The sequence below is a fragment of the Moschus berezovskii genome, chromosome 18 (assembly GCF_049115385.1).
Source record: "Moschus berezovskii isolate FMDL1 chromosome 18, NW_MosBer_1.0, whole genome shotgun sequence".
NCBI classification, from domain to species: Eukaryota; Metazoa; Chordata; class Mammalia; order Artiodactyla; family Moschidae; genus Moschus; species Moschus berezovskii.
This window is the reverse complement of record NC_142477.1, coordinates 71706653-71712652: the sequence shown is the minus strand read 5'-3', so window position 1 is coordinate 71712652 and position 6000 is coordinate 71706653. Positions and strand designations below refer to the sequence as shown.

The following is a 6000-nucleotide window of genomic DNA, read 5'->3' as shown; positions in this document are numbered from 1 at the left end:
GGAGGGATTAGGTGAACAGATTCTTAGGTCCTGTTCCATTGCTGTGTGACCTTGGAGAAGTCTCATAACCTCTCTGTGCCACAGTTTCCAGTTGGACAATCCAGTATAATGCCAGTTAGACAAGACGCTCTCTCAGAGACCAACAGGCCGTGTTACGATCCTTTCGATCCCCACAGTTGGGATGAGGAAACGGGGGCTCAGAAAAAGTGGGAGGCCCTCAGGGCAGCCAGAATGACTGCCCTGTGCCTGACACATAGTAGGTGGGGCACAGACTGTCCCCGTCTTCTTTTTTTCTCTCCCCCGCCACCTCAGTCTTGCCAGACACAGCAGAAACAACCCCAGCTACATCTCCAGCTGTTGGAAGATCTACAAACACCAACAAGTGAAAAAGCAAGGACAAAGTCAGTGAAACAGCTATTTTGAAAATTTCTGGTTCCCAGTTATAGCTGATTGGTTAGAAAGCAGGAGAGGTGTGTCACCCACAGAAAACTTCTGGTAAATGTTATCACCAGTTTTCCAAAAGCATTTGGTAACAGTAACTGGTTGTTTTTAAAATAATTGGCCATGTTGTAGGCCAGGGAAAAAGAAGTCAGGAGAAATATATAGGGAAAAAAAAGGATAACATTAGTCAAGAAAAACCACAGAAATTGGGATGAATGAATCTCTACACGTTCATCATAAATGTGTATTACATTTTGTAATTTAACAGAAAAAACAAAAACAACAAGGATATACATATATATATGGTTTATATTTTAAATCAATATCAAATATTAATACGGGGGAGGGAAAGGGGACCATACAGTGTCTTTATTAGGGATTATAAACACATGTTTATAAGATCCAGAGAGAAATGTACTAATGAAACACAAATCAGTTAAGCAGACCGATACGAACTAGGACCACTGAGGGGTACTGGCAGACCCCAGACAACTGCGAGAGCTGGGGGTGTGCCCAGAGACATCAGATGGCCCAGTCATTCAAAAAGCCAAGTCCAAAATTTAACATGGGGCCCTTTTCGTATTGGTGGCTCATCTCTTTTTTTAAAATTTATTTTATTGGCGTATAGCTGCTTTACAGCGTGGTGTAAGTTTCTACTCTACCACAAACTGAATCCATTATACCTTTGTGTGTGTGTTAGCTGCTCAGTCGTGCCCGACTCTCAGCGACCCCATGGACTGTAGCCCCCCAGGCTCCCCTGTCTGTGGAGTTCTCCAGGCTAGAGTACTGGAGTGGGTCGCCATTCCCTTCTCCAACATGTACACATATCCCCTCTTTTTTTGCTCATTTCTTAAAGATTCTGTGTAAGTTAAACAAACTGAACAGAGAGCGACCAGATTGAAGGCTCTGCTCTTAAACACCTAGAAAATCCATCCGGAGGCCCCGTATCCGAGGGCCCTGGGAAAGTGAAGACACAGCTCCATCTCTCCACGGATGTCTCTGCTCTGGCTCGTGGTGGAGTGAGGGGAAGGAATCTTGGTGCTCATTTCAGGTACTCTCTTCTCTGGGCCCTCACAGTCCCAGGTTTGCCAGGCTCGAAAGTAGGTGCTTTTATCCTGAAATTCAGAGCAGAGTGGGCCTGCTCTCTCTCTGCTCTCCTGGGCTGTGAGTGCCCTGATGGCTGGGTCCTGGGGGCTCATCCCTGTTTCCTGGTATCTACACTGTGCAGGTGGCTATGCAGTGAAGTTCTGCTGAACGCATGGGGGAATGAAGAGAGGGAATACATGAGTTGCCTAAGGGGAACTTAAGTGAACTTAGATCGATGCAGTGGATGAAAGGCAAGAAGTCACAGAATCGTGGCCGTGTGTCCTTACTATTAGGCCTGCTAGATGTTTTGCCTTTGAAGGAGTCAGACAAGCATTTTCCTAAAAGTAGTATGTGAATTTACCTAGAAAAAAGGCACTCACGCTCAAAGACATTTTGAAAATCTTCAGTTTAGCTCCAGTACATGTGCTTTGTAAATTACAAGATTTCTCAGAGCCTTTAAATGCTAATGATTCCCCAAACCCAGTATACTATTTTAACAAGAGCAACTTGCTCTGATAAGTGTTTCAGGGTAAACCGTTTCAGAAAAGCTCTTCTAGGAAATGAGAAATACAAGATCCAACAGAACGTACCCATGCTATTCTCAGGTGTCTAAATCAGCAGCTGGTTCTCACTTGGCAAAGACATGGCCTTGAGTGGAGCTGGAATGCCCTGCTGGGCCGAAGCAAGACATCAGTGCCTGCCTGTTCATACCCACTAATATGTCCAGGGTTCTCCCCCAACACCATCTCACTGAACCTCACAAAAGACAGGGCACATGTTCTGATTCCCATTTCATAGGCGAGAAGACTGAGGCTCAGGGCAGTTAAGAGATGGCCATTATTTTTTTTATTGTGGTAAAATGCATAGCACATTTTTAAAAAAATAAACAACTATTTATTGAAGTATAGTTGACTTACAATGTTGTGTTAGATTCAGGTATACAACAAAAATGATTCTGTTTACACATACGTGTGTGTGCTAAGTCATTTCAGTTGTGTCTGACTCTTTGTGACCTTATGGACTGTAGCCTGCCAGGCTTCTCTGTCCGTGGGATTTTCCAGACAAGAATACTGGAGTGGCTTGCCATGCCCTCCTCCAAGGGATGTTCCTGACCAGGGATTAAACCTGTGTCTCCTACATTGGCAGGTGGGTTACAACTAGTGCCACTATATATTCAGTTATATAGTGTGTGTGTGTGTGTGTGTGTATTAGCCACTTTAAGTGTATGATTCAGTGGCATTGAGTACATTCACAATGTTGTATAGTCTTCTCCACTCTCCATTTCAAAAACTTCTTCATTATCCCAAATGATCCCTTGGACTCCAAAGAGATCAAACCAGTCAATCGTAAATGAAATCAACCCTGAATATTCATTGGAAGGTCTGTTATTGAAGCTCCAATACTTTGAAAGTGAAAGTCACTCCGACTGTTTGTGACCCCATGGACTATACAGTCCATGGAATTCTCCAGGTCAGAATACTGGAGAAGTTAAACTTTCCCTTCTCCAGGGGATTTTCCCAACCAAGGGAAGACCAGGTCTCCCAACCCAGGTCTCCCACATTGCAGGCAGATTCTTTACCAGCTGAGCTATCAGGGAAGCCCCTAAAGGTGGGCCCGCTGCATTGGCCAGGAATTAAACCTGGGTCAATGCTTAGAAGACAATACTTTGGCCAAAGGCCAATACTTTGGCCACCTGATTTGAAGAGCCAGCTCATTGGAAAAGACCCTGATGCTGAGAAAGACTAAGAGGAGTAGGGGCAGCAAAGGATGAGATGGTAGGAGAGCATCACCAACTCAAAGGAGATGGATCTGAGCAAACTCCAAGAGATAGCAGAGAACAGAGCCTGGCATGCTGCATGCAGTCCATGGTGTCACAAATAGGACACAACTTAGCAACTAAACAACAGCAACATCAGATTCATGATTGCGCACACGTGCCACTCCCATCATCTAGACAGGAAGCTGAAGCTTCACATGACCAAGTGAGAGCTCACAGGACTCAGGTATTGCTTTACCTCTCTGTAACATGTGACAGAGAAAAGCCTGCAGAAACTATTGAGAAGGTCAGGCGAGGACGTGTGTGTACCGGTCTTTGCACAGGGCAGGTCTGCAGCTGTTTATTCCCAGCCCATGCCGTCCCTCCCTGATGACCCTGCCTCCAACCACCTGCACAGGTTGGCCTTGCAGATGTCAACTCATCCTCCATGCCAGGAGAAGGCAAGGACTTTCTCACAAAGCAAGGAATTTGATTCTTCCCACTTGGTTCTCAAAAACAGACGCAGGGAGGCAGGTGGAGGTGGTGTTCTCCATGACAATGCGGTTGCCCTTCTCTCCATTTTCTATTAGAATTAACTTGATGTAAGTCTGTTTCCCTGTTACGCTGTCAGCTGTGGAGTTTAAGACGTGGATGTGAATTTTCCTTTATCCCTTCCATATTCCAAGACCTGTTTCCTTCCTTCTTGTTTCCCATTCCCTCATCATGCAATTGACTAACAGTGCTTCTGTGAGTCCTGCTCTGGATGCTAGGGATGCTCAAGGGATGGTGATGGTGGTGATGCGTGTAATCATAATAAGATAAAGACAGAAGAGGTAGAGTGGGAGAAGAAGATGGGGCGGAAGAGGAGGGGGAGAAGAGCTGACAGCTACGGATCAGTTTATGGTTCACATTTATCGCCTGCTGCTGCTAAGTCACTTCAGTCGTGTCCGACTCTGTGCGACCCCATAGACGGCAGCCCACCAGGCTCCCCCGTCCCTGGGATTCTCCAGGCAAGAACACTGGAGTGGGTTTCCATTTCCTTCTCCAATGCATGAAAGTGAAAAGTGAAAGTGAAGTCGTTCAGTCGTGTCCGACTCTTAGCAACCCCATGGACTGCAGCCTACCAGGCTCCTCCGCCCATGGGATTTTCCAGGCAAGAGTACTGGAGTGGGGTGCCATTGCCTTCTCCGATTTACTGCCTACTTCATGCAACACTCATTGTCTTCATTTTACAGATGAGGAACACTCATTGTCTGCAACACTCTGCAACACTCATTGTCTTCATTTTACAGATGAGAAAACCAAGGATCAGAGAAGCCAAATTTCCACAGTAAATAGCATCTGACTTGCGGTTTAAAGCCAGGTGTGTCTGATTCTCGGAGAAGGCAATGGCAAGCCACTCCAGTACTCTTGCCTAGAAAAATCCCACGGATGGAGAAGCCTGGTAGGCTGCAGTCCGTGGGGTCGCTAAGGGTCGGACATGACTGAGCGACTTCACTTTCACTTTTCACTTTCACACATTGGAGAAGGAAATGGCAACCCACTCCAGTGTTCTTGCCTGGAGAATCCCAGGGACGGGGGAGCCTGGTGGACTTCCGTCTATGGGGTCACACAGAGTCAGACACGACTGAAGTGACTTAGCGGCGGCAGCGGCGGTGTCTGATTCTAAAGACACACCCTCTTCACCACCGGACTCCAGAGACAGCACTGAAGGGAGACATGGTGGTATGTGAAGAGCACAGGGCCTGGTACCCAGTAGGTGCTCAATAAATGAATTGAATTGTACTGGGTTGGTTTTAAACTGGCATCCAAGATGGCTGAGTTAGGGGGACTGGGTTAGATCCTTCCAACTTCTCTCTGGGAGCTCTGGGCTTGCGGGGAGAGGGACAGTTGGGCCCTGCAGACCCCAGACCCAGCAGCAGGGCAGCTCCCAAACTCCCGCCTGGACAGAGCAGTCTTTGTTTATTGTGCCTTCGCATCCTACCCAGTAATTAGCATTGGCAGCTTCATATTGAGCTTTTGTTTTCATAATTCATTTGCCTACCATGACATAATAAAAGGAATATTGATTCAATCCCGACTCCTCTTGGCTAGAGGCCCACATCAACCAATAAAAAGGAATTGCTAATTGCAGAGTGCGCTTGCCCAGCGAAGGCATTAGAGCAGGCCGTTTAGATAGTGGGCGGGCGGCTCCGCTGCTGAACGCCTCCCCCCACGCCCCGCCCACCCAGGCACCATGTGCTTTCCTGGGCAGGGAGGAGGAGCGCCCATCCTCCTGTGAGGCCAAATGCAGCCTCTTCATCAAATCAGGAAGAAGAGCTAGCAGGGCCGCCAGGGTGGAGCCCTGGGAAGGAAAATCCTCCACAGGCCTGTTGACAGATGTGGTATCAAATGAATTGTTCTCTGCTTAGACACGACTTTGATATTTATTGGTTCAAATTGCTTGGCTGACTCAGTCTTGCATAAGTCTCCACGGTCCGTTTTAATCTTGACGTTTGGGGAAGCCACACTGATTCGGGTAATGATGGGGTTTACCTGGGATCAAAATGAAAAAGGAGAAGGCGGGGGTCTGGGATAATTATAGTGGGGCAATGTATATTTTTGTGTAATCTGGAAAGGCGATTTATGAGGCCGATAAAAATGATAATATACTCTGAGTGGAGCCAAGATGGATTAGCTACAACAGAGCTTTCTTTGCAGGAAATGAAGGGGGCTGG

General features: G+C 46.9%; 1 pseudogene; it reads right to left on the bottom strand.

Annotated features, from left to right (window-relative positions):
* Positions 1–1361: 1361 nt before the first annotated feature.
* The window catches only part of LOC129553012 (ribose-phosphate pyrophosphokinase 1-like), a 62799-nt pseudogene continuing 58160 nt past the window's right edge, over positions 1362–6000 (bottom strand).